The following is a 27,521-nucleotide window of genomic DNA, read 5'->3' as shown; positions in this document are numbered from 1 at the left end:
TGCTCCTGGGGCACTTCCACCAATGGAACAGTGGTAAGCAGTCGTGACATTAGTAATTGTCTGTAAAGATCTTAGAAATAGAAAGTGCTACATTTAAAAGCCAACAACAGCATAAATCAATAATATAGGCAATGAGACCATTTCCTTTATTTTTTGGGAGGAGGGGGATTTTTGACCCCTTTTTAACTGGAAAAATGTCATGCAGTTATTTTTACAGTTTGTGTTTGCTTTGCTACTGTCATCATTCTCCATTTAAATTTTATTCCAATAATTGGGAAAGATAATTTTTACTTTAAAAATTTTGCTTTTAAAGCTTTATTGAATGCAAATTGAACATTGTTGAAAACGTTACTGGAAAAGAACAGAAAAATTACTTCTGAAAAAGTGCAAATTCTTTTGCATCTTTATTCCTCTTTGAGATCTGCTGTCAAGCAAGAAAAAAAAGTGTGCTTTTATTGTTTGTTTCCTTTTGTTTTAAGGAGGGAGAGATGATTGCTTTTGGTGCTACTTACTTTGAGCGTTCTAAGCTCTGAGCTCAGTTTTGGAGAACATTAAAATAAGCCCACAGGAGGTCTTGTAAAAGTTGTAAGAAATTGTAAGCATGTCTGCTGAGTCAATTATATGAGACAAATTGCCAGGGTAAGGCTGCAAGGTTCCAAACTTGTTATTTACTCTCTGCTATCTTTAAAACAATTCATTTCTGCCTTTGATTTCACAGCAGATAAATACATGTTTTGAAGGGGAAAAAAGATGTTAATTAGACAAAATACTATTTAAAACTGAAAGAATTATCTGGATTTGTGTTCATGTAGCTAAAAGGAGTCTGGCCTGTCCTTCTTTTGAAAGTTGGATAACTGAAAAAAATAGAGTTTAAAAATGCAGACTTTGGCTTTTTTTAATTTTTCCTCAATGAGACTTGGGTGCGTGAGGCAATAATTTTTTAGATAATTTGAATTTTAAAATTGTAGTTATTCTTTTTAAAAAAATTACATATCTTGAATCTCAGAGAGCATTCACAATTTTTTTCAGATTTTATTGACCCCGTAATAAGTTTCAGAAAATTGCATCAAGAATAGTGCAAATCAGCACGTACGTAGTGTAAATCCCACGTGTATAGCGTGTGCTCGCTAATTCTCTCCAAGTTTGTGTAGTTAGCGTGTCGTATGTTCGTGATCCACAGGCCAGCTGGAGCATTACCGCTCTGTAAGCTGCCATGGTTAACTCGGTTTGAAATACATCCAGATCAGCCGTAGTATTTTCTAGATACTTGATAAGGTCAAAAAGTCCAGTAAAGCCTTTTTTCGCCTTTCCCAGCACAGTTAGGATGGAAAGCTCAGAGAGGAGCTGGGTAAGTAGTTGGGTTTTACTAGACCCAGCTGTGTTTGAAACTGGTGGTAGACTCCTGCAGTGATTCCCAGCTGGGCAGGGTGAGGCAGCATTGCGGTGCTACATCACTTGTACCCCACCACCCGAGGAAACCTGTCTTTGAAGTCGCCCTGTCAGAAGCAACTGGTGAGGAAGGCTTTTAGTAGTTACACGGGGTCTGAGTGTCAGCGAGTCTGAGACCGACATTCAGAAGAAACTTTTGCTCTTGCTCTCCCATCTAGAGCGTAGGTGTTGGTGGATTAGTACTAGATACCTCAGGATCCCCAACCGTTGCTGGTCTGAAAGGTTCTTGTGCTGCGGAGGGTTCATCATGCACAGCGATCGGCAAACATGGTGGGGATGGTCTGCGGTGTCTTCTGCATTGCCATCTCAGCACACATCTCACTGCTGCAGATCTGGGTTGTCTCTGGTCCCCCAGGTGTTTAGTGTGGGCCATGAGATCTCCTCTGTCCCAGCCCACCTAATCTTATCCACTCCCTACATCAAAGGGGTGGATGTACGTGCATGGACTGCCATAGGTGAGCAAACACTCTGGTCGGTATGTTGCTGAGAAATGTTGGCAGTTAGGTTTTTGTTGAGATGTTGCGTTTTCCTAGAGCATTAGGAAAAGCTGTTTGTCCCCTAAAGTAGATCTTTGCTTTCCCAGCTCCTTCCTTCTGTTTCCTCTGTCTTCCCTCAGCTAGCAGTGGCTTTCTCCAGGTACCACCATACCAGTGGGTTGCATGCAGCAAGGGGAAGCCCTGAGCACTCCCACCAAACCCTGTGTGCTCTACCATCATAAGGCCACGTGCCTTCAGTTCTCCCCACTTGTATCTGTCCTCCTGTGACTCAGTCTTCCCTCTTAGCAAGAGCAAGGCTGTTATCAACTATATTACAAGATACCAGGTATCTGCAGAGGGCAGACCCCAGAGTATCTCCACACGTGGCTGGGGCACTAGCTGGTCTGTCCCAAGTCTTCTGCTTTCCTGCTGCTGTTGTTCGTGGGGCACCATGTAGTTGGCCAGGCATGGAGTCCGCCAAGAATGAGTGGGACCTTGTCCATCTGCAAAGAGGATCTGCCCCCAAAAGGAGGAGGAGTATGGAGTTAGGGGTCTTTGTCCTGCTCGGCCCTGGTGCCTTCACAAAGTGCGATAGAGGGTGGGCTGCTGGTGAGGTGGGAGGAGGTTGTGTGGGAACCTGTGATGTGTAGGAGACAGCACTGGTGGGACAAGAAGCTCTCCTCCCAAGAGGAGGGGAGAAAAAAGGTCCAAATAAGTTTTGTGGACGTTTGAGGAGACCTTATATTTAAAAACAACTGTAAAGAGACTTTCCCAGATTTTGTCCTCTGACATTGACATCCCCTCTGGTCACCACCCATGAAGAGCGATCTATGGCATCATCTGGGTCAGACCTTAGTATATCTCTGCGCGAGAACTAGAGTTTATCATAGTTTTATATTGGGTTTCCCTCAGCGTGTAACTGGATGCATTAATAGTGACATGATCCCGGTGTGACCTGGACTTTAATGGGTTTGAACTTGGAACTGTTCAAACATTAAGAAAAAGCCCTCGCTCCCTGCGTGTATTCAGCAGCTGCTTTTTATATGCAGAACCCGGAGCTGCAAAGGTTCAATGGCAGTGTATTTTCAACTTTCAGATGAAAAGGACTAAATAACTGCCAAAAAAACTGGGCTATTTCTCTCCTGATGCAGATGTGTGACTGCCAGGACATGCATGCATCAAAAAGACAATGTGCCTCTGAGCAGTTTAAAACCTACTGCTTTGTTTTGTTTTGCTCGAGGCAAACAAAATGTCAACCCCCCTCAATCTTGGGAGAGGGTTTGTGCTGTTAACGTGTGCTTCGCGCAGCGCCTGAGCCCGCGAGTCAGGATTTGGGGTTTGTTTCCTACCTCTGCAGCTGACTCACTCCGTGGCAGGGGTACTGTTTGTTCTGGACAAAGCTTTCTTGTTTTTTCTTGACTTTGTGTGTTGCCAGCTGTGTGTGATGTGCCATCCAGAAAATACTCCTTATCCTATGTCAAACCTATGGCGACAAGGCTGTGAGTTGATTTTCCCATCTGCAGCGAGAGCCAGATTTGCCCCCTGCCCCCGAGGGACGTTGCAGGTGAGGTTATCTGGCTGCTGTGAGTTCAAGCAGCTCACAAAGGTACAAATTGTTCCTTTAAAAAAAACAAATGCCAAAACCAACAACTAAACAAACTAACTCTGCAAGGCCTAATTTTTCTGCAGTTTTGGAAAGTGTGTCCCATTCCTCTCCTGCCCAGCCATGTACCTAAGGCGGCTTCTTTACCAAGTTTCCGCTTGAAAGGAATTCTATTTACAAAGTTATCAGCTACCTGCAAACAGGTGGGCGTAGGGAAGCCCTAATGCCAGCTCGGCTTTAGCGTTACGCGCAGAGCTCTGCGGTAATGATGGAGAAGTTTGTCACCTGCCACCAGAGCCGTTCCCATGGAATGATGATAGAGCGACCCGGGGTAAAGATGTCTCTTTGGAGAGCTGTTGACAGATTTACTGACCACCAGGTCAGACTAGATTGCCCTTTCTTTTTGGTATTAAGAATGACTATGCATTAAGTTTACTTATTAAATTGTTAGCAAGTTGTTGTGTTGTAACGTGTCCCAATAATGTCAGAAGAGTCACCGTGCCTTACCCCACTCCCTCCTCCCCAAAGCCAAGGCGAACCTTTGCTTTGGGGTATCTATCTCCAGCTCTTTCACAGGGTCATAACGCATTATGTTTCATATGTAATACTTTTCTTTTACTACAGGTGTAAATCTTTGGTCTATAGACCTTTGGTTCAGATTTTTTGTTAAAACATTAATGAGCGTTTTACTTTTTGGGGAAAAAACTTACAAGTAACAATGACATTGTGTAAAAATGTAGCTGCTAAAGCATACGTTCTGTTGGTTTGCCTTGTCTTATAGGAACATCATTTTTGCACATCACTATTAACAATGCAAACACCCTGAAATGCTAATAGCACTAGTAAGCTTTTAATTCCGTGGAATTTATTGCTTGCTGTATTTCCATGAATTTATAACGCTTTGATTCTTAAGAGCCCCATTTAATCAGTTTTGCCTGGCACAGAACATAATAAACAACTTGCTGGTGCTAAAGTGCCACATGGGGGAGGCTGCTAACAAGAAAGTTAAATGCTTCTGCCACTAGCAGTTTCTTCGCTGTATTTTTCATGAGCTGTTACTACCAGTAATGTACTTTGCTAGCTTTAGAGCAGTGGTTAAACACAGTGACAAACCAAACAGCACTCCAGCGCTGTAAACACCCAAAGCAATACCATTTTTGTTCAGAGCTACAGTTTAAACCAGGCTTCAGGCTCAGTATCATTTTATGGTGATCAGTGATTTTATTTATTTTTTTTTTTAAAAAGGCCTCATTTTTCTTGATATCTTAATATAGGACTTTTAGGAATAAGTAGTGAATGGTATTAATCAAGAAAAACTGTGGGGGGAAGAGAGAGAAAAAAAATTGAAATACCTTAAAAACGAATTCTTTTGTATGCTGCTTGACCATAAAAGTACAAAAAGACTGTCTTAGTAGAAAAATACCAGATTGTCAAGTGCTTTAAAGCAGAAAATGTCATTTGAATCTCAAAACTGCACCAACTTTATATAATTACCCTTTTAATTATCCCCAGTGGCCCATGAAATTTGTAAAATAGAGCATTGAGAGTTTGATTTACTTACATGTTGCACTTTAGTGTTACACTCTTAATGAATATTGTTTAGTACTAATGTCAAGCAGAGATTGCTGAGTGCTATAGAGAGGTGCATGCTGCAAAGCTGGGTATTCAGAGGGGAATTGTGGAAACTCTACCTTAAGTGAAGAGTATGTCCACATGTAAAGCAATATGCTATATTTTTTGTTGCCTGAATAGAAACTATATAGATTTTATCCTCTGTGTGCAAATTAGTTTACTTTTTTTTTTTATTTAATCATGCCAGAGGAATAACCATTTTTAGGGCATTTATTTGGTTCTGTGTCAGCGTCTGTCTTGGTGTGGAGAATAGTTGTGTCCTTCCTCTAAAGGACTTGAACATGGAAGCAAGCTCTTTAATTTGCTCTTAGGACCTAACTAGTTTATCCTATGGTAATGGAAGTGACATTAATCAATATTTGATGTTGGGTTTCTGTGGGGTACTCAAATATCATTTATTGCCAAGAAATTGCTAGAATAAGCTTGGGGAAAATGTAATCCAAAGTGTGTTCTAAAAATCCAGCTAAATTAAATAGGCATCTTCAAAGGTGAATGGAAACATCCGTGAACAGTAGCAGTAAAAAGAAATAAAACAGAGTCTGAAACGCTAGATAATAGGATGTAATAGCTGCTGACCTCTACATTATTGGTACAAATCTGAGCGAGGTGGAGATTCAGCAGGAAGTATTTGCATGTGGAAGTGATCATAAAATGCTTTCAAGTGATGGTGTGGTCCTCGGGATCCATCCGCTGACAAGTTGGGGAGATGTGATTCTGTGGGTGAATGACTCTCGGAAGGATGACCCGCCTTCCTCTCTCCTCGTGTGCCACTTTTTCCTTTCGCCTATTGAATTTAGCAAGTGACCTGCCAGTTCACAACAACAGATGAGTGCTGGTACAGGTGGCTGGACCACTGGTACAACTGCTTTGGCATCTCTGATCACGTACATGACCAGATGCCTCCAGAGAGGGTGGAAAAAGCTTGAAACTTAACTTTCCTTCCAAAATTTTTGTTCATGTTTTCCTGCATTCACTGTTGTAAAATTCTTGGTATTCCTCGTATCTCGCTGTGTGCTGCTTTCATCATCCTGCTGAACTCACGAGATCTTAGTATGGCTTCACATTTCATAGACCAATTCGTATAGTGTTGAGTTTAAACTCAAATCTTGAGTTGTTTTTCCAATTTGTGAATGTTCCTGTATGTTTGTGATATGTATCATCAATATGTAAATACTGTAGTTGGAGGAGAGAAACAACAGAAAACCAGTTATTTTTCAACTTTCGCATAGTTCAGAGGAAATACGAGTTCAAATCCTGGCTTAAATGAATGGCAAAAATCTATTTACATCCCAAGGACCAAAATTTTATAATACAAATTTTTCTTAAACAAAAGAGTGAAGTGTTTGGTGTACAGCTGAAATTTGGAAAGGCAAAGCTGTGTTAATTGTTTATGGAAATAAATTTCAGGAAACTGATTTCTAGAATTTTGAAATTTGAATTTACAAGATACTTGAAGATACCTTGTTTAAAAGAAGCTCAAGGGAACAACCTATGTAGAGGCTAATTAAGCATTTTTGTACAACACTGAACACAATGGGGCTCCTTTTTTGTTTGTCCTGAGGCCCTGCAATAATAAACAAAATCACTAGTAATAATTGGGAGCCTTGATTTGAAGTTGTGCTGACTGCAGGATGCAGGCAGTGTCAGTTTTCAGTAAGTGCATCAAGGCTGACCTTGAACTTGTATCTGCTGATAAGAGCACTGTAATAGCCCAGTTGTATCTGAGAGCGTGTAGTAGTGCTCAGCGCTGCTGGTCGGCTTTGCCGGTGTTTCTTCTCTCCTTGTCTCGTGCCCTTTCTGTGGCCAAAACCTGGACGAGCCAGGCTCTGCTGATGCTGAGTTGCAGCACTGCAGATCACCCAGGTGCTCCCAGTGCCAGGAAAGCCACGCTGAATTCGGTAGGGGAACAGAAGATAAATTTGTTGCAACAAGTGATTATTTTGGCTCCGTTTTATTTCATGTGATATGTTTTCTGTCTCCTCTACCACCATGCATGGATGCGTCACTCCCTTCCGCTTCTACAGCTTCTTAAATGTGTGTGGTATCATATCACACTCTGGTCTTAAAACACCAGGAGATGGTAGAAGACAGTGTATTTGTCTTGTTTCTTTGCTATTGAAAGGGTTGGAAGTTTGCCTGAAAGCCAAATTGCATGGCAGGAGATTATAAAGCGTTAGTTTCCAAATCTGATTTTTTTTTTCCCTTGCGAATTTTTCTTGCTTGCTCAAAGACAAGATTCATCTTGAACAGCCTTGACTGAGGTTGTGCTCATAATCACGCTGGAAAATGTCCTGTGGCTTGGAAGAGCACCTGGTTGGAAGGAGGACTCTTCCATAGCAGGCATACTCCTGGGTGCTGTTTTTCAGGAGCAGTTAAGGTGCTTTCAGTTCTCACCCCATCTCGCTTCATACTCGAACGCAAGCATTGGTGGGCCATGGTGACAGCTCGGTCTTGGCACCAGGCATTTAACGAAGGGACGAATTAGTTGTGATGCTGCTCTACCACAATGGATAGTTGCAGGTTGCCCTCACAAATCTTGCATTTAAGAGATCATCTCCATATTTCATTTTGTGTCTGCTGTTGTGATGATTCTGAAAAATAAAAACAAAAAATCCAAGGAAAGTAAAGAAAGGCCAAACTCTAATATATTAACCCTGTGTTGTCCAGTGTGGTAACTCAGTATTGTCCTTCCACAGTAGGATGCAGACAGCAATGTGAACTCTCACCTCAGAAGTAACTAAGAATAAATGAAGTTTCTGAAGGGCGATTTTACTCCTGTCTAGAATTGGAAGCATGAAGTGGAAGGTTAATAAGAAGAAAACCCTCTGAACCTCGTGGTTAGACTCATATTTAGCCACCCAGCTGAGAAGGGGTGAGGGAGCCAAGCCAAAACCATCACAGAGACTCCAATCAGATCACTGTAGGCATTCTTGTGTTCAAAGTTGGTAGGAAATGGTTTTCTTAGGAAAAAATGGAATTGTTGTTCTTTTTTTTTACTTTAGGAGCCAGTTTTCTGATCTCCAGTTAAGATGATGAACTTGTACTGGCCTTGAAATTTGGGTCTCTATTTCACTATTTTTCATGAGCTGTAGTTTGTACGTTTGTTGGCGAATTATATGTTTTTGCAATACCGCGTGCCTCACGCTTTTAAGGAAAAGAAGGAGAGAAATCGTGTTACATTTAAATGCTCTTTAGATGCCTTTGCATATGCTTTTGCATATTCTTAACCAATCTTGCTTTGTTTTATGTGTTTGTAGCATTTTTCTTACACTTTGTGCTATCGTTAGCATTAACGGGGATTTGGGAGGGTAACAAGAGGAGAACATACCCCAGAGTGCATTACTTAATTTCCCTTTGAAGTGGAATGAAGTTGTCCAATTGGCCATATGCTGTGATTTGCCATCCTTATGAGTAATTTTAGACTGCTTGCAGAGTAGGTTAATCTCTCTTAGGGAGCCTACGATTAATCACATTGGATTGTATGTGGCATAGATAGATAGATGCCACCTTTAAAAGTGCCAGTAAGTTTCTGAGGCACCTTTTCTAAGCCAGGAGCAAGAGGTGCCAATATAAATGCACAAGAACCGTTTGCCCCTGCAAAAATTGTGCACTCACATGATTAGTGAGGCGTGGTATTAAATTATTTGAGCTTTGTGCATAAATATATACCAAGAGAAGCCTTGTAACCTGGGATTTTGAATATGGTTTTCTTCTTCATGGGCCAAATATTCTGCTGTAGATCAGGCTATAAGAGTATTTTGGTGGAGCTCTGCCCAGGCGTAGCAGCTGAAGAGCTGGTGGTCCTTGCACGTGTGTTACACTGTCCCACACCCAAAGAAATGCCTCCTCATGTTTTATGGGTGGACTTTGCAGCTTGATTGGAAATAGAAACACAGTAAACAGCAACTGTGTCTCAGAAATATCCCCAGCAACACAAACTGTCGCTATTTCAGCTTCTTCCCAAGGCCCCTTCTTGGGGGGATGATCTGCAGCTGTATTACAAGCACTGTAACATAAGCTGCAGCACCGACCCTGGAAAATCTTGTGGTACAGCTAACAAATATCTGCAAAACCTTGTTTGTATGTGCGCGTGCTTACGCTTAAGATGCAAACTTGTATTTGAGTGTGCTCAGCTCCCTGCAGTATGTAGTTGCAGAGCTATTTCTAAGATCTCAGAAGAGATGGGTTTGTAGTCCGATATTTTTTTACTGTTTTTTTCCTCACCCTGATGTTTATTAACATCTTCCCTCATGTCCAGTTACAAGAGATGGGCACATAAAAGTTTACATGAAAATACATTTCTCTGTAAGTGCTCTCTCCCTGTGATTCCTTTGCAGCTTTAAACCGAAACCAGTTCCATCCTGTTTCATCCCTTATCCCTCAAACCTGGTAGGCAGAGAGGAGGGATATTTTGCTTCCGTCTAACATCTACCTTGTCCTTCCCGTTTTTTCACTTTGCTTGTTGATTTGAAGGAGCGGGTGTGACCAGCCACCAGAGCCCTGTTGGGAGCCCACTGCCAGGGAGAGCATCGCCCTCGGGATAGCAGGAGGCGCAGCCCTGACTCCTGCTTTTTATTCCTGCTTTTTCCCTCTGAACACACCAGCATGTCCAAAAGTCTCCTTGCTGACCACTAGTGACTTGAAGCACTGAAACAGGAGCTTAGAGTCATGGCTGATGATTTGCTTTTCTGCTTCACTCTGCCTGAGCTGGGACCTGTAGCCAGGCTCTCTGGATGCGGTTCAGTGCATTCAGGGACATGCTGGACATGAAGGATTTGTCTATTTGCTAAAAGAGCTGCCAGCGCCCGCGGCAGCCGGCGACGCTTTGGGCCAGTTGTGTTTTCCTCAGCAAAGAGCAAAAAGAGGGCAGATGGGAATATGGAGGGCATCTCGTTAGACCGAGCCAAGAAAGATGTGAGGGTTGAGCTGCGATGCTGATTCTGCATCCCTGGGGCTGAGGGAGGTGTGTGTGGGAGAGCGATGCACCTCCATCTCCTTGCTCCCACCCCTTAAGGATTTTGCGATGCTTTGTGAGTTTGGCGTGACACCTGCAAGCCAGCTGCCTTGCAAGGACTTCATGGTGGATGGGAATTTTGTCAAGAGTTGATGTCCTTTCCAGTGTAGCTTACTTTAAAGAGCAAGCTAACGAGGTGCTGTAATAATTGTTTCAAAGCAGTTTTGGAAAAGAAGCTCTGTTGTAATAGTTTTAGTTTTTCTGCACAGCCACCCCCTGACCTGCCTAGTTTTTTCTACTGTAATTCTGTGCCCTGCCACAGCTGGAGTACGTAGGGCAGACCTGCACGTCCTTAGCCAAGGCGTTTGAAACCGATGAGCAGTTTTGGAGTGCCTAACTTACGGACACTGAGATTTCAGAATCAATAGATGGATTTTGGGCAAAGTCCTCGTTCTTCATAGCAGTTTCTGCTGGTTGGGTTTGCTTTGCTTCAGTTTGCAAAGGTTTGACAGGGAGTATCTTGTTCTACCTTTCTTAAGGGTCTTTGTCCTGCCTCTCGAAGACAAATGTACCAAGCACTGCAGTAAAAACAGACCCTACCCAGAATTATTTGTCTGGCTCCTTTCTCTAGTGGAGCTTTTACCCTCTGCAATGCAAAGATGATGTTTGTAACATCGGATATCTTAGCTTGAATATAAGATGTTTTCAAAAAATAGTTTGATACCGTGTCTACTGGTTAGCCAAAAAACCACTAAAAACCTATTTGAATGTAACTATGTGTAAATTGAAGTGAAGGACCGGTTCTTGTCTCTTCTCCTCCCTCATCCCAGTAAGGCCCATAGCCTGATGCTGTGCCGTGCTGGAGCTCCAGCAGGTCCTCAGGTAGTTTGGGAGGAAAATGTGGGAGTTGCCCTGAACCACCTGAGAAGGAATTACTGCCAGTACAGCCAACAGCCGCACGTAACCTTTGGTACGTCATCGTAACACACAGCGTTTTAGGAGTGTTGTTATTTGTGGTACCCTGAGCAGGGGATGTGTACTGTCAGCTGTTGTGGAAACAAATCGAAAGACAGTCCTTTCCCTAACCAGTGCAAAAGGAAATATGTTTTCTGCTTAATTTCTACTTAAAAGGGAAATGATTTTGAAGAACTCCTTTTCTATTGTTACATTGTATTTCCCTTCACCCTCCTTTCCCAGAATCTTCTGTGAATCTAAATCCATTAGAATAATGGTAGCTAGGAAGGAAAGAGTAAGGCCAGGAATAGGTGCCAGGCGCATATTTACAGCTGCCTTCCTCAAACCACCCTGGTTTTTTCAACACTAAATCTGTTCTCCGTGAATCAGACCTCTTGTAGATGGTCGAACCTCTCTGAAATGTCCAAAGTGGAGGAGTCGTGTGTGTGCGAAGATGAGCGTACACCTCTGTACGTGTCCATCAAAACCACGACTTTTGGGATTATTATTAATGTTTTGTCTTTCGTGATTATTTCACACCACTACTCTCCAGCGATTTCTTTTTAAAAGGCTTCTGTTCTGAACCATTAATGTTGGTGGGCTTGGCCACTGCTTCCGTGCGGTGCAGAGGAGTGGGAAGAGGGTATGACTTTGCAGAAACATAGGGTTACCTCCAACCACAGAAATCAGGCTGTAAAAATGATGAATATCTCTCTTCTGTCATCCATAGACCTGACAGTTTTGTATAACTTATGAATTAAACATCTGGGAGGTGTATATGTATTTTTTTTTTCCCCTGTAACAGTCACCAAAACTGAGGCAGATAAGCTGTTGAATAATTTGGAGTTGTCCAGTGACATTGCAGCAAGTTTTGGGAGCAGATCCCAGGAACGTCTCTTTTAACAGAAATGGCAGAATTATCGTTAACGTTAGTGAGATCAAGGTGGCACCCGGTGCTATGCCTCAACCACGAGACTTTAACCTTCAACTCCATGCAAAACAGACAGGACCTTTACCACAGAGGTCTTATTGGCAAGATCCCGACAAAGTAAACAGCGTGACACTTAATTTATCTACCCCAGAAACATGAAGGGCTCAGTCGACCTGATGGATCTGTGGTTCCAGGGAGTCTAGGTATTTAAAACCTGATGCTCAGCCTGCTAAGCCATCCCCTGCAGCTTTCCTTAGTGCATAAGATATGAAAAAAATCTCCTGTCCTGCAAAACAGATATTAAATTGGATACTCTTTCACCCTGCCACGATAAGAAACGCAGCAGAGAGATGCAGGAAAATGGAATGCTGCTTAGAAAGAAAATATATTTGAATCTAACATAAAAATTGGTGAGATAGGAGGATTTTCAGTGCTAGTAGCAATACCCTCCCCAATGAGTTGCTGAAAATTCAACTCTTCCTGTAGTTTTTGCGCTGGATTGTGAATAAAAATGGTTGTGATTGATGAAGCGTTTGGTGTCTCACTGTAAGTTGGTCAAGAGGGACTTCTAAATCACCCAAATGAAATATTGCATTATCATGAACAGTAATATGTAACTGTTAAGTATGCCGTTGCTTATCATAAGCTCAAGCTCCTTCGGAGCTCTACCCAGTGAGAAATCTTTGTGTGCGTTGGAGCAGAGAGCCTCCGCGCGGCACCGCGGGGCTGCGTCCGTCCCCTCCCGGGTGGGACACGCCGGTTTTGGGAGGACCGTTCTGCTGCGCTGGAGGCATTGCCTGCAGCCTCGCGGGGAGCGGGCAGGTCAGCTGAGGCCGCGGGGCAGGGGGGGTTGCTTTTGGGTTTTGGTTTTTAGAGATGCTGGGAGGAGGAAAAGGCAATATGCCTTTGTTTGCTGAAGAGCATGGACCCATTAGTTAGAAGTGGAAAGCCTTAAAGATAAATTACTCCCTCCTGTATTGGGCTCGTTACATAGTTTTATTGCATATTGGGTTGGGGCATTTTTGCATAAAGCTTTTTACCAATTCTATGCATAGGATAGAATGCGAGAAAACAAAGTTGATGTTTCATGGGAAAACAGCAACATAGCATTAAAAAAAAATATTTTCTAGTTTCTATACTGACAGAAAGAGGTCAATGTTTTTTCTATTTAAAAAAAAAAAAAAAAAAAGACTTCTAGAGTAGAGTGACCCAGGCCTCCTGTTGTTCTCACTATGACTAGATGGGCTGAAGTTTTCTGTGTCCAGAACTTTCCACAAATGCTTTTCAGCTGTTTCTCAGAAAAGAATTAAAGAAATGGATGCTGTCCTGGCTTCTGTGAAAACACCCTTAACACCAGTTAGCCAAGAAGCCTTAGGATTTTCCATGTTTTGAGGCAAAAATGTGGAAATGGACAGGGAAGTCACACTGATGTCTGGGGTGTTGCTTTTGACATACCTGTACAACTTGATCTCAGGCTGGCCAAGCTACAGGTCTTCAAAAATGTCCCAAACTGGACTAAACCCTCTAGATCCTCTGTAATGACAAAAAATAGACGCAACCCCCCTCTGTGAGATAGGTGACGTGCTCAGGCAGTCATGGTTCATATCTCTCTCTGGCCTCCTTGTCCCTGTCTGCTCCGTTTTCCTGCTTCCTGAGCTGGCGTTGTCTCCTCGCTATTCAAATCAGGTGGCTTCCTCTACCCCTGCTTGCTGGCTGGGGGTCACAGAGGAGGAAGAGGAGGAGGAGGCAGTAGGTGGGGAATGGTGCCACACACCTACCTCCCACTGAAGTCTTTTACCTGCTTTTTTTTCACGTCTGTGCTCCAACGTGTGGGAGCTTGGTGGCATCTTGAAGAAGCGGTGATCAGGGTTGCTCGCCGTGGTAGATCAGCCATGTTCCCCATCTCTGTTTTCAGGGGTATCTCAGGAGTTCGGGATTAAGTGTTTTGCCAGAATTTGGCCTGTGGCAGAATGCTCGGCAAGGAAGAGTTCTGTGCAAATAGTTAAGATTTGGTAGATTTACTAGTAACTGAAAACTAGGTAATTAAGATGGGACATGGTACATTGGGTGGTGTTAGTGGTCATACCTATGGATACTGTACGTGTGCACTCTCATGCACAGTACCGGGAGGCTCTATATGAGTATGCTTGTATCATATTTTAGAATACTAATTTTTTTAATCAATGTAAGGTTAGAGGAAAGCCTTCCAGAGGCTTGGATCCTGTTGAGGTGAAGTAACATTGCACAGGGGTTGGAGGAGGATGGGGAAGTTGGAGGAGAAGCTCTTCTCTTGCACTCATGTGGGATGTGCCTTGGTGTTCACTCCCAAGCGAGCATGAAGTCCTCTGATTTGGCTCCCCGACACCTCTAAGGTATTGAAGAAATGCCTCCTGCTCCTGCTGGTTTCATTGCACGGTCAGGTCAGAAGAGGCTGATCTTCAGCGGTAGCGGAGAGGGAATTTTGTGGACGCTAGCAAAATCCTCTGTGGAAACTTGCGGCTGCACGTGTTGGTTTTGCAGCCGGTGTTTCTGTGCTAACGCAGCGAGGCTCAGCAGCGTGGTGGTTCTGCGTGGCCATGGAACCCCCATTTGACAGTGTGCAGTATTTACAGCACGGAGCAGCTGTTGATCCCCCCCATTGACAGTAACCTTAACTCGTGCACCTAAACTGAAACAGTCATTAAACTTTTATCTGAATAGGAAAGCTTCACGTTTTCTTGACAGAACAGATTCTGCGGCTACTAATTTATTACTGCGATTTAAGAAACAGACGTCTGTCTGACAAGTGCCACGTAGTTCAGTAGGTCACTAGTGACATCATACTTAAAATCGTTATCTTTGCAAACTGTGCATTTTGTGTAAAAGCTTTTATTTATAGTCAGTCATTAAAATTGAGACCTGATATTTACTTTTCCTCTGATTAGGTTAAAGAGCGAATATGAACAAAAGGTACCCTCCTGTTACCACCAAGCAGTTTACAAACTGTGCTATTCACATGCAGCCTTTTTAAAGGAATTATGTTAAAACATTATGGGCTTAAATGGTATATGTTGGTTAATGCTTTTTTTTTTTCCCCACCACTAAGACCGGATTCAATACCAATTCACGTCACAAGGGGTATATTTTATTTCTTCCTGGTTCCTTAGAGGTTCTTGTCCTCATCATGAAGCAGGTAAAGCCTGTGGTTTGTGCTGGAAGTGTTGGCCTTGCAGAGAAGCGCTGCGTTACCAGGATGGATGAGACTTTGGGAGGGGTTGGTGGGTCGCCTCTGTTGGTCTGAGGTTATGGCAGCAGGAAGACTGAGACAGTCTGGGTTGTTTTCCACGTGTGGGCATTGTGCTGGGCCAAATTCTGAATCATCTTGTTGCCCAGACCCTGACGTGATGTGTGTTTTAGCCAAGGCAGGGGAATTGCTAACGCAGTACGGGGCTTCTCTGTAGAGCGTGAGCTGCCGTGAGCCACATAGGAGGTCCCCCAAGGATGCACTAAGCTGCATAGGATGTTCTCACCAAATCATCCATGATCCGCTGAGCCATAAAACCTACTGGCCATGTCTTACAGGGCAACACAGACCTGGAGAGCCAGAGACAGCAGCCCTCTTCAAGGATCAAGTTCTTGGGGTGTCCGTGAACTCTTCTCACACGTTCTCCCACTCTCCCCTCCCACCATCTTACCTCTTACTGACCCTACCTGAAGCCACGCTGAATGTAATATTCTGGGAGTGCTTAAAAATAGTGACCGTGAGTGCTGGTAGCTTTTCCACACCTGGTTTCTCTGTGGAAGTACCCAGGTGGTCCGGGGCTGCCCCCAGCCCAGCAGCGTGGGCTTGGCAGGACGTGAGCCCCCTCCCCGGGGAGCCCAGGGGCTTCTCCTGGGGCTGCAGAAAATGGCCCCTTTTCTGCAAGGGTCATGAGGGGAGGGGAGGATTGTGAAGGGTTCCTTCAAAATGGAGTGGCTGTTTAATAACTGTAATGGAAATGATTTTTGACCAAAAATTATATATTACCAGTTGGCTGAACTGCACAGTAGACTTTCTTAATATTAGATAGGGCTGGGTTGTTTTTTTTTTTTCCCCCAGATCTTACTGCTAAGATCACTGGCCCATTTCAATTTTTATTGAAACAAATAAACCCAATAAACACACTTATGCTGAGAGCTGAAGCTCCACAATAAAAAAAAATAAAAATTACTCTGTATTGAATTTATTGATTTATTTATTTACTCCAACTGGAAAATTGAGTATTGTGTTAATGTATTTTATAAGAATCACAGTGCTCGATGAAATGGCTAATTTATTTTAGCGTATACATAAATAGCTAGCAATTTTCAGTGAGACAGGCTAATGAAAATGATGCTATGAAATTGTCTATACTATGAGGAGTGATGGAGTCAAGTTGTTATTGGTTGAGTGCTACGACGTAGTGAACTGGCCATCATGTCTTTGAACTTTTGAACTGCTACTTGGTTGTGTGATTTATTGATTTTGATATCAGCGTGTTAACTTTTTATTTTTGTTGGAGGAGGTTGCACACGCGGCAGACGAGTAACGCGCTGTGTAATTTTATAGATGTTTAGGTTAAACAAGATGGTTGAAAAATTTAAAGTGTGTTAACAGAGCAGGCTTACGCCACGTGGAAAGACAGAGAGAGATGCTTGTAGGTACCATTAGATGTCAACACTGATGTTCTGATTGCTGCGGATTAGCCGAGTACGAGGGAATTTGGCAGGGTAAGTGTGCATCATATTTGTCAGAGAAACGTTGCCTTTGTTCTAAATTCAGCGCGTGATCTCATAGCAACTTTGTTTGCCTACCTACCTTAAACCTCTCCTTGCGGCGTATCTTATCACGCCGGTGCCTGGTACAGGCAGAGAGCATCAGCGATCTCTTTTGTCAGCCCTTTCCAGAGGAGCGCTCCCTTCTGCCGGTCCTTGAGCGGCCGAGGATGCTAACTGGTGGTGCAAACAGTTGGGCAGCTTGTGTTGGACTGTTGCACCAGAGAGCTGCCCCGATCCGCCGTCACCAAGCCGTGCAAAGTTGTTTCATCTTATAGCTGCAATTCCCTCGCAGGCTGGCTGCTAGTGCTGAGCCTCGGCACGCAGCGCTCGCCAGCAGCTGCCTCGTCCCTCGGTACGAGGAGATGCTGCACTTGTTGTTCTTGGTAATACGCTTAGGATGTGGAATCGAGGTTTTAAAATAATGTTGTTCGATTTAAAGTATTTTCCTACTGCAGAACTTTTCTCTTGACCGTGCTGGTAGGGAACCTTTGCATGGCGACTGCTTTGAGCTCTGTTTCTGATTAAACCGAATAACTTGACACCTGCATTTTACAATTTGCTTAAAGTGCTTTATCCTGTAAAACTAGCGATTTCAAAGCTTTAAAGCCAGCAGACTTGCAGGGGTTTGCACAACTTAGCTCATCCCACCAGTTCGCTGCGATTGTGTAAAACGCGACTGGACTTTTCTCATCTACTTGCCCCCTGCTTTCAAAAATCGCAATTTTCATGCCTACCCTCCCCATCCCTGCTCACCCCCTCGTTCTGCCGTGGGTCTCAGAAATGCACGCGGGTATTATTGTATTTCTTTTTTTTTTCCTAGTGATTAAACTGTGACATGTCTTTATTTGGATGTTAAAAACGCTCCTGTTTCCTCTGTGACCCAAGACATTTTCAGCAGTCTTGCATTAAGAAATTGGGAAGCTGGTACCACTCGCCTCTTCCCCCCCCACTCCCCTTTTCTCTCTCCCCCTCTTTATTTATTTTTTTTTTAATTTTTTTTAAAAAAGATGGCCTGTTTAAGCCAGAAAACCAAACTAGTGGGGAAAAGCTAAAAACAGGACTGACACCAACACTATTAGCTGAAAAAAAAAAAAAAAAAAAAAAATTTCCATTTCATTGCAACTATGTTATTGTTTACTTTGCCATACACATCCTAATATGGTTACCTCCCTGTCAAAGCGGCCGAGCCGGGCTGAGGGGCCCCCTCGGGGAGACGCTTCCAACTGCTGCTCAGACAATAAGAAACAAACGGCGCAACTCCACAAAAGGGCTGCCCGGAAAATAAGTGTCAAATAAATCCTGCAGAACTCTTCCTTCCCGGCACCCGGGCCCCCCCCCCGCCCCCGTATGTAACCTGCGCGGTGCCCGGCGGGGCTGGATGGATTGGGGGGGGGGGGGGGGGGGGGGGGGGAGAAGCGGCGGGGCGCGCTGGACGCGATCGTCTCCCCGGCTCTACCCGCGGATCATCCCGCGAGTGGGGAAGGGGCGGCGGGACGGGGGCGGGGAGGGGAGGGGGGGGGAAGAAGCGCGGAGGGGCCCTCGCGGCGGGACGGTTCCGCGCCCGCGCAGCGCCGCGCACTGCCAGGTGCCGCCCGGCCGAGCCCCCCGGGTCGCCCCGCTGCGCGGCGGCGGCGGCTCCCGCGGCGGTGCCGGTTGTTATCTGCAGCGCCAGAACAAAGGTAGGTTGTTCAACTCCGCGCTCCGGGGGAGGGACAAGTTATTTTTGGAGGGTTGTCTTCCCAGTGCATGACTGGTTGACCTAAAAGGAGAAGGGGGGGAAAAAAAAAAGGGGGGGGGGGGAATCAAACCACCACCAAACCCCTCGGTAGAGTCGAGGAATGAGCGGGTGTGCAGGGGAGCAGCTTTATGGAGCGTAGTTTTATTTTTATGCAACTTAAAGAAGCTGGATCCCCCTCCCCCCATTCCCTCCCCCCTGTAAAATGCCCTGCTATTTCGAGAAAATTTGTGTTGCTAAAATACTTTAATCTGCATGCTCTCTTTTATTCTTTTAAATATTGATTTTTTTTATTTTTTAATTTTTTTTTTGCATTTGTCATAATATGTGCACATACTCCTCTTAGCAGCTATGAATTTCTATGAATTCTAAATAAGCTTTTCTAGGGATGAAACGTGAGGGGTATTTTTACACGAGGATTTCAACTTTTCGGTTGACATAACCTGAAGGTACCGCAGCTTTTTCTGCGACTGTCCGAGTGCTTCCCTGCCCTGCGAGGAGTTATCACGTTTCTTAAACCATCCCTTTATGTCATCATCTTTTTCTTTTTTTTTTTTTTTTCCTTAAAGCCTGTATATTATTCAACTTCATTCTTTGCTTTTGCTTTTCTTTTCCTGCAAACTGAAACGCTCTTAGGTTTTGCTGGGCTCCTCGGTTTGTTTTGAAAATGTAGGAAAATATTAATACAGAGCAGTAAAAGAGAAACAGTGGTGAGTCTTCCGTTCAGGGGAGTCGACAAACCTGTCCACTTTTATGCCGGGAAGTACAGAGAGCAAATCCATAATTCAGTGCAAGAGCAAATGAATTCGCGGTGATAGATGCGATGGGTATTATGTAACTTAATAAGAAATACATTTTTGATCGTAGGAGTGGACGCTGTCCTTGTAGGTATAAATACCAAATCTAGGTAAGTCTGTGGAAGAGCACTTTTCTTCCAGCCTGTATTATACAGCATTGTCTTCAATCCCTAATTCTTACAGGATTTCGGAAGGGAAGCAGCTTCTTCCTAAATTGACTATCATTCAAAAAATCTTTTAAATACCTGTTGTGTACTTGGTTGCTTAATTGGCTCTCCCTCTTGCTAACTCTGCTGCCTGCCTTCCCCAGTTGGTGTGGGATCTCTAGATATTTTTTTTTTTTTTTTTTAGGAAGTCTTAGTTCCAGAGCAAACCTGGATAGCTAAACTGGTCTTTCCTTCTCCTTGTTTTATTTTTTCTTTTTTTTTTTTTCCCCCTTCTTTTTCCTTAAAATATAATTTCTTATGTATTCCTGGAGATTTCTTTTCTCTGCTTTTTTAATTTATTTTTCTGTTGAGCTGTGCAGCCTGTCCTGTGCTAATCAGAAACTCTTTTTAAAATGTAAGACCAAGTCAGATAACGTAAATAAACTTTTGTGCCCCCCAAACTTTTATTCCATAAAACTGAGATTGATTTTTCTTTAAGAAATACATTGCAACTCACTAGTGGTAAACACAAATAGATGTGTTTTGTAAAATCAAAGGGTGTCTTTTTAAACACATTTCTAGTTTTTGCTTTTTGGGCCGTGTAGGGGATGATAGGAATTAGTAGCCTTTAATTAGACGTGGAGATATTCACATTTTACAGGGATTTATGTTAGAACATGGAATGGCGGGTGGCTTGTTTCCTCATTATGAATACTCCCTGCACATAATGAGGTTCATCATTAGTTGATGGAGTGAATTTGCCCTAGCTCTACCTTGAAAGGCACATAATTTACATACTACTTCAGAGCTTAGGCTTTAATGGATTCCTCGATGAATAAAATGAAAAGCTACTTTCTTTAAATTTTTGAACAGTGTTTTGATAATACGGATTTAATAAGACATTCAATTTCCTTGTTAAGTATATTTGAAAGTGCATTCCCAATTTTAGCACAAAATATACTTCCCCATGTCGCTTCCTATGATATCGGGTAATACATAATCAAATATATCAGTGTAAACATTTTTGGGGGACGTAGAGGGATTATTTCACTCCGCGCGTGCAAGGTGGCACCGGGCTGCTCTGGCCTGGGACCCGTTACGGTTCCTGCCAACCCCAGGCGTGCCAGAGCTCACCTGTACCCTTAAAATACCACGGAGCGGGCTCGCTCCCGTCTTAAGGCTCGTTCTCCCTGAGGAGTGTTTTAACTGTATATTTACTGTGTACATTTGCAGTGATGGATCTATGGAAGTGTGTTGCTGGCTGTCAGGCTGACAGTGACAAACCCGCCGGTCCCACCTCCCTATTTATTTTAATGAGACGAGAACAGCAAAAACTTCTCCGGTGCAGTTCCACCTCTGAAACTGCTGCGTAGATATGATTAGATTAGAGTAAATTGAATTGTAGGCTGCCTAATGTGTTATCATGTCATCGGCTTACTCCAGCCCTGGTCTACAGGGTAGAGTTAGCAAGACATCTTCTTCTTCTTCCCTTCTCCCCCTCTCCAGGCGTGGGTGGGTGGATGGGGGCTGTGGTGCCGTGCACGTCCCGTGCGAGGGGCACGGCCGGCACCTCTCCCCTCTGACACTTGCCAGTGCAACGGAGGAGTCGGAAAGGCAAAAAAAAAAAAAAAAAAAAAAGAAGCGAAGGCTTGTTTTGATAGAATGTTTTATTACCTGAAAATGATGAGCATATATTAACATTAATAGAATAGTCTGTGTCATTCTTTTTTAGGCAATTTACCTCCGCTGCAGACCTGTCTGCTTCAAAATCTTTCTCTGTTCTAAAACATATATTTGTTTAGGGAGTTTTCATTGAAGTGTACATGACAATTACAGCTGTTCATTAACAAAATTGGGTATTTGTTTTAAACTTTAACCAATCACTTTGATATGCTAATTATGGTGTAATTTAATTTGAGCCCTGTAATGATGATGCCGTTATTATGGACATAAATGATGCAGTTAAGCTGAGAGTAATCTCATTTGCATACTGTACATGCCAGTAAATTAAGCCCTTTCTTCGACTGCTTCAGCTTTAATTTTCCACTTCTTTTCACACAGCGCCTTTTCAGCCAGTCTCTTATAAGCCCACTTTGTAATAGTGCTGATGACTGTTTGATGTGGAGAGTTGCTGCACCACAATAATGCAAGACACAAGATGTAACATTTAAAGGATTCATTATCTTACTGAGTGTTGCTTTAAGAAGCTGGGATTAACAAGGGTGGAAACGTCCTCTCCATGGAGCGGTGCGGGTCTTCCCAGAAACAAATGCAATCTTTATTTTTCCGCGTTTATTCTTGGTGTACCCTAGTAGTGGAAGGGGTTCAGTAAGGCCTTACGGCGTTTCTCGGGAATAAGCCAAAGCACCGTCGTAGCCCTGTTGTACAGCACAGAGGGTTTGACCTTCTCTGTAGGATATTCACTGATGCTCCGCTGTTGCAGAAAAGTTATCGGATACAATTTGCAGCATTATAGAGGTGGGAGATACCAGATTATTTGTCAGGTTGGGTACACGGGCTCCAAATCTACCTAAGTGATGCACAGTAACACAGAATTGAAGTATTGTATTATTGGGGTTTTTTATTGTATTTAATCCCTGATTTCTCCTTTTGCGTGACCCCTACATGAGTTGAACTTGCTAGCAGGGTAATTTTGAATTTAACTTTTTTTAAAAACGGCATTTGTACGTCGTTACACCTGCCAATACTAGTGAAAACTTGGGTTTCAAAAGAATAAAAGTCACCAAAATCAAGCCAAAAATTAACTGCCCAAGTGCTGACTTAAATGGTTAATCTTTTCCAATTTACCATGTTCTCATTGAGCTAAAGTATTCTCATAACGCTGTGGCATACAAAGAAATCATGTGAAATAAACAGGGCTCTTTTTATAGCTGCTTACTGTTATGGTTAGATATTTTCATAGTTTAATACCTCTGGAAGTAAAGCCTGTCTCAAGTTTTTAGCAGCAGTTGGCCTCTCAGAAAGCCATTGTTGTGTGGGTAACCAAGTTAACTAAAGATCCTTATTAAAACCTTGCAATCCTTTCCTTACACAGGGTCCCATGACCAAAAATAGCTTGTGCAGTTGCCCACAAACATGCAAGTTAATAACTTCCTGGGTGAATAGTGTAAAAACTGCACATTTCCAAAGCACGCACGTCACCCCTGCCTCCACCCCTTATACGGTACGCAGCAAACAAATGGGAGGGTCCGCTGTTTACCAACTGCCCAGCGTTTAATGAGACTTCAGTTTTTATGGTTCTCGCCTACACTTGGTCTCAGTTCTGCATTTCTCACATGCCATTTTGTTTTCCAGCAGCCGTTCCATGGTAGCCTGACCACGTACGTGGCTGTGGCCGTGCTGCAGCGAAGCGCTGCCTGATGGTGATCTAACTGCCCCGCTGAATTTGCAGCCCCCATTTCTGGGTCAAAATCACGGTAATCATTCCCAACAAACCTATTGCTCTGGCCGCCAACTGTGCTGGCACGTAGGACTTCAGTTCTCCTTGTATACCTCCTTCTACGCATGGCCAGTGCAAGGAAGAGCATCCGTGGAGACAAATACAAGCACGGCGCGGTTCTTTCTTTCACAGAGCCCTTGGTTTTTACCCATAACGCAGGAGTTGAGATGGTGACATATGGCAGCCAATTCTTCAGGGTGTACAAATCTTGGGGTCCACCTCTGAAGCAAAACGTGCCCAGGAAAGGAAAGGCTTCCCTAGTTCCTTCTCTGAGGCTGTCAGCCTAGGCATGGGGTTCGTGCATGAATGTACATGGGAGACAAAACCCAGCAGCCGTTCCCTTGCCCTTTGTGCTCAGAGCCTGCAGCTACTCTGGTTGCTGATGAAACCAGGTACGAGCTGACTCCACCCAAGGGCACGGGGAGAGAAAGGGTTTCTCACAACACAGGGCAATGCAGACCAAGCTCTCCCCAGGAACTCTAGAAGGTCAGAAATGCTTTACTATAATGTTGGATAATTTAAGCCTTCAAAGCTCATGAAAAAAGAGTTATTGACTTCATCTATTTTAACAGTGTCCCTACGGTTCACCCCTTTCTCTTTCTTCTAAAGATAATGTATACATTGCTTTAGGATGTCGTAGGCTGCAAAGGAGGTGTGGTGTCTTCAGCTTCTGTAGGAATGAGTGTGCTGAGCGTCTCTCTCTTGGGTCATGGAGAGATTTCTGGCCCGAGCAGACAGGTGATGGTAGGATAGACTGAGAGGTGGGGTGAGAGAGTTGCTTTTGGTGCTTTTTTTAGTGTTTCATGGATGTAATGATGATACAGTGTGCTGTGCATATACTTCAGCATTAATCTTCTTGATAGATAAAAACATTTCTTCCAAAGTGATTTCAATACTTGCCCTTAAAGAAGCTGTGTTGTAAGAGTTGTCTTCACAAAGGAGGTTTCAGGTGTAGTTTTTCCTACTCTCTTTGTCCTAATGAAACACATATCCTTCCTCCTCTCGCAGGACCTTTTGAATTTATTCTGGATAAGGGAACTTGTTTAGGAAAAAGATTTTCCCTATATCATCCTCCCTCTTTTATCTGATCCTGGATTGCAATTTTCAGTAAGTTTCTCCTTCCACACTTTCCAACACATGAACCTTTTAAACCCGATCAGGTGGGAAATGAAAAGCAATGTCAATTCAGATGATGTACTGTGCGGCCCTGTTTAAGCATTTTTGTGTAATTCAGGATTGCTGGGTTCAAAGAAGTTTTTCACATTGGGTAATGGTAGCTCACTGCAGAAAGTTGTTTTGGGGAATTTTGAGCTTCATGGGAGACGGACTTCTCCTTTTACAGCTTTGTTTACCAACAGCTTTGTTCTTACCCTTCTCCAGCAAAACAAGTGTTTCTTCACAGAAATACTTTTGTTTGAGAGCAAAGCCACTGAACCTCTCTCTAGAATTATAACTACAACAGATTAAAGAGTAATTTATCATATGCTAATATACTTACCCCATCAAAGTCATGGGCGTCAAGACATAGAAACAAAAATAGACCTCTGATCTCTATCTCTGTAATGCTTTTCAGCGTAGAGTCTATTACTGGCATCCGGAGAAAAAGCTCTAGGAATTTGTGATCGTATTTACCAATAGCTAAGGAAAACAGTTTTCTGTCACTGAAATTACCCAAGTCCCAAGCCGTTGCCCTTCCAAACCTGCACCAAGCTGATGGCAAGTTTCAGAGTGCGAAGGTTCCCTGTTCCCATGCCTGTCAATTTGTTCCTATTTGTAAATATAGCTTTTGGTGGCTGCAGATGGTGCACGCATACCCGTGATGAGGAGACCTGGAAAGTATCCCCAGATGCTTTGCTTTTCCAGCACGAGAGACCCTCCTAACAGTTCCCAGTGCCAGGCGGCTGGCTCACCCGGAGAGCATCCTGAAAAGGGTGATGTTTTGGAAATCCGGGTGAGTCTGCCTGTTGCTACTGGTCCTGTGTGTACACAAAATAAAATAGTACAAGTCAAGTAGCTGTTAGGGTTTCTTTAATCTCCGAGCCTTTAGTTCTTTTGGCTGCACATACCCTCTTCCAGCAGCACTTTTTCCTGTGACTGGAGAATAGGAATGTCTAAACCGGGTGAGTGGACAAAGCAGCGTGATGAAATCGCATCGAACAAACATGCCTCAAGAGAAGAGTGAAGTCTATCAAGCAAAGCAGTTAGTAAAAGGACTTGGGATAAACCACGCTCTCAGCCCCTTCCCTTGCTCCTGTTATCCCTGCACCACCTGGGGACTATACGGAGCAGAGCGTAGGTGCGCACATGCCGCACGGTCACCGGCTCTTCCCTGCGACCTACGCCTGCTTCAGGTGCCAGTCTTCAGCTCTGGTTGTGTTGAATTTGGCTTCTCGTTGGCTTCTCCTCCAAATAAAACACTTACCCTAAGGATGGCCTTTCAAAAGACCATGTTCTTTTTCCAAAGAACTGCAAATTCTTGAGCTGGGCTGCTTATGTAGTTTCCTGAGACCATCACTTTGAGGAAGCTGACTGAAACAAATGCTGCTTTCAGGTGCATGGCCTAAATCAAAAGCAGCTCTGTTTGAGTTCTCTGAAGTTGGTCCGGGTTTTACCATTATTAACAACCATATGGTCTCAGGCAAGGGTGTTCTGTTTGGCACGGCGGAAGGGCAGTGTCTGCTGGCCCCGTGCTCTTCTGCTGCGGGGACACAGCCACAAGCAAGGAGGGTTTCTTGATGTGGTTCCAACAAGCGCGCGCTTGGTGGCCGAGGCCAGAGCTGTCTGAGATGGGACTACCCGTCTTGTCCTCCTTTTGCGCAGATGCCTGTGCGAGAGAGGCTGACCTGGAGGCAGTCTGCCAGCTGGGGAGACTCGCCTGTTTCTTTGCAAACAGAATTTACCCTTGGACTTTGGGAGGAACAAGAAGGCTATGTATGAAAAGTTTCCTAGGCTTCACGCTGAGGTAGGGCTTGCAGTGTTTGTTCAGCAGAACTTAAGAGACCCATAGTTTGGCTCTTCCAGCTGTGGGACATTTCTTGCGTTTGTTGGTGTCGTCTTTTGCAAAGAGAAGATTGAGTCTGGGTGGACCTGCTACAGGCCGGATGAAGGAAGCCAATATGAAGGAAGGAGCCGTCTTTCCCAGCAAACGGGGAGCTTTACACTGCTTTTACAATGAAACAAATACAAAAAAGGAAGAATGAAATGATAATAAGCTAAACTGGTGCCAAATGTATGGGATTCCATGTGTGCGCAGTAAAGGGAAACCCAGCTCCTGTAGTTTTCCCTTGGAAAATGACTCAGTCTGTATTGAGAACCCATGTGCAGGATGACCATATAAATGTGGTTAAACGGCATAGGATTCTGATCAAAGGGGCAATTATGAGTAATAAAATAGGAAATATAATTATTGCTACCATTTCAGATCTTATAGCCAGGGAGAATCTTAGCAGCTAGATGGAGAAAAAGCCTTAACATTAAGAGAAGAAAAGAAGAAAAACCCCAGATTGCAGCTTGTTGGGCTCCACAGAAAGAGACTCGAAAAGTGAAGATATATTTCCTAGAATCCCTGAATTCCCAAATAAATAATAATTAGAGGGGCTGTGAACAACTTAATTGTTGGCTGAGCTGAATCACTGCAGAAACTGAATTACCAGCTTCTGCACAGGAAAATTTACCGAAGTCGGAGCTGTAGCTGGGTTATTTTCACCAAATGTCCAGCACATATGCTGCGCTTGCTTTTATTGTTCACCGTTATGGTGTCATGTCTCGCTAGATTGTGCTTTGCTACACACCTCCACCCCCTAACAAACTGGCCCTATATATACGTGTAGGCAGAATATAGGGAATTAAGCTGTGTGACAGTGAACTTCTGGAGTTTTTTATATGCTTGACAAATGTTTTTTAAACATGGTATAAATACATTGTACAGTAGAATTGAAGTGTTTGAGGGGCGTGTTTTACTCCCAAAAGAAATGTGTGTATTTTGGCTTTGTATTCTTCTGTTGTGTTGTTTTTTTTTCCCCCTAAAAGAAATATTTAATATTTTAACGACACCTATGTTTAGATAATACAGGTTTGGACAGTATTCTCCTCTGTATGTTGCAGAGTTCCTACCGACACGCCTGGACAAACCTCACCACCTAAAACCCTCGGGCCAGATTTTGGCATTCAGTGTCCTCAGAGGGAGGGATTGTAGCTGTTAATCCTGTAATAGTCAGATTCTTCAAGGTAGCATCTTCTGTCCTCCCACGGGTTAGATTCTCAGTTTTACCTGACAGCGTGACTATTTCTCTTCAAAGGCAACGTTAGCCCTTCTGCAGGCTCCGCTCATCCTCGCTTCCCCTCGCTGGGTCTTGCCCAGGCATTTCTCTTGTTCCTCGGCCTTTTTGCTGTAGCCATCTTCTTCCTTTCTGGTTCCTTGGAGAAAATACTGTATTTGTGAGGGTCTGTCCCTCCTAAACCCATTCCCTGTGGCCTGCCTGCCTTGCTACAGATGCCTCTCCGGAGGAAAGGCGAGGGCAGCCAGGCTGATCCCATCGCTCTTTAAGATCACGGGGTCATGCATTTGGTCCCCTTGCAGAAATGCCAAAGCCTATTTAGAGTCAGACA

General features: G+C 43.8%; 1 protein-coding gene across 13 annotated transcripts in view; it reads left to right on the top strand.

Moving 5' to 3' along the window:
* The window catches only part of FOXP1 (forkhead box P1), a 390,389-nt gene that overhangs the window by 170,892 nt on the left and 191,976 nt on the right, over nucleotides 1–27,521 (top strand). The window contains exon 1 of one of the 13 annotated variants that reach the window (XM_075762439.1): nucleotides 18,433–18,454. The exons of the other annotated variants lie outside the window; for them this stretch is intronic. The gene's annotated coding sequence lies outside the window, so the exon portion shown is untranslated. Of the gene's footprint in view, nucleotides 1–18,432; nucleotides 18,455–27,521 lie in introns of those variants that run through there. 13 annotated transcript variants of the gene reach the window in all.

Source organism: Balearica regulorum, chromosome 10, assembly GCF_011004875.1.
Source record: "Balearica regulorum gibbericeps isolate bBalReg1 chromosome 10, bBalReg1.pri, whole genome shotgun sequence".
Classification (NCBI taxonomy): Eukaryota; Metazoa; Chordata; class Aves; order Gruiformes; family Gruidae; genus Balearica; species Balearica regulorum.
This window is presented reverse-complemented; position numbering and strand designations above follow the sequence as displayed.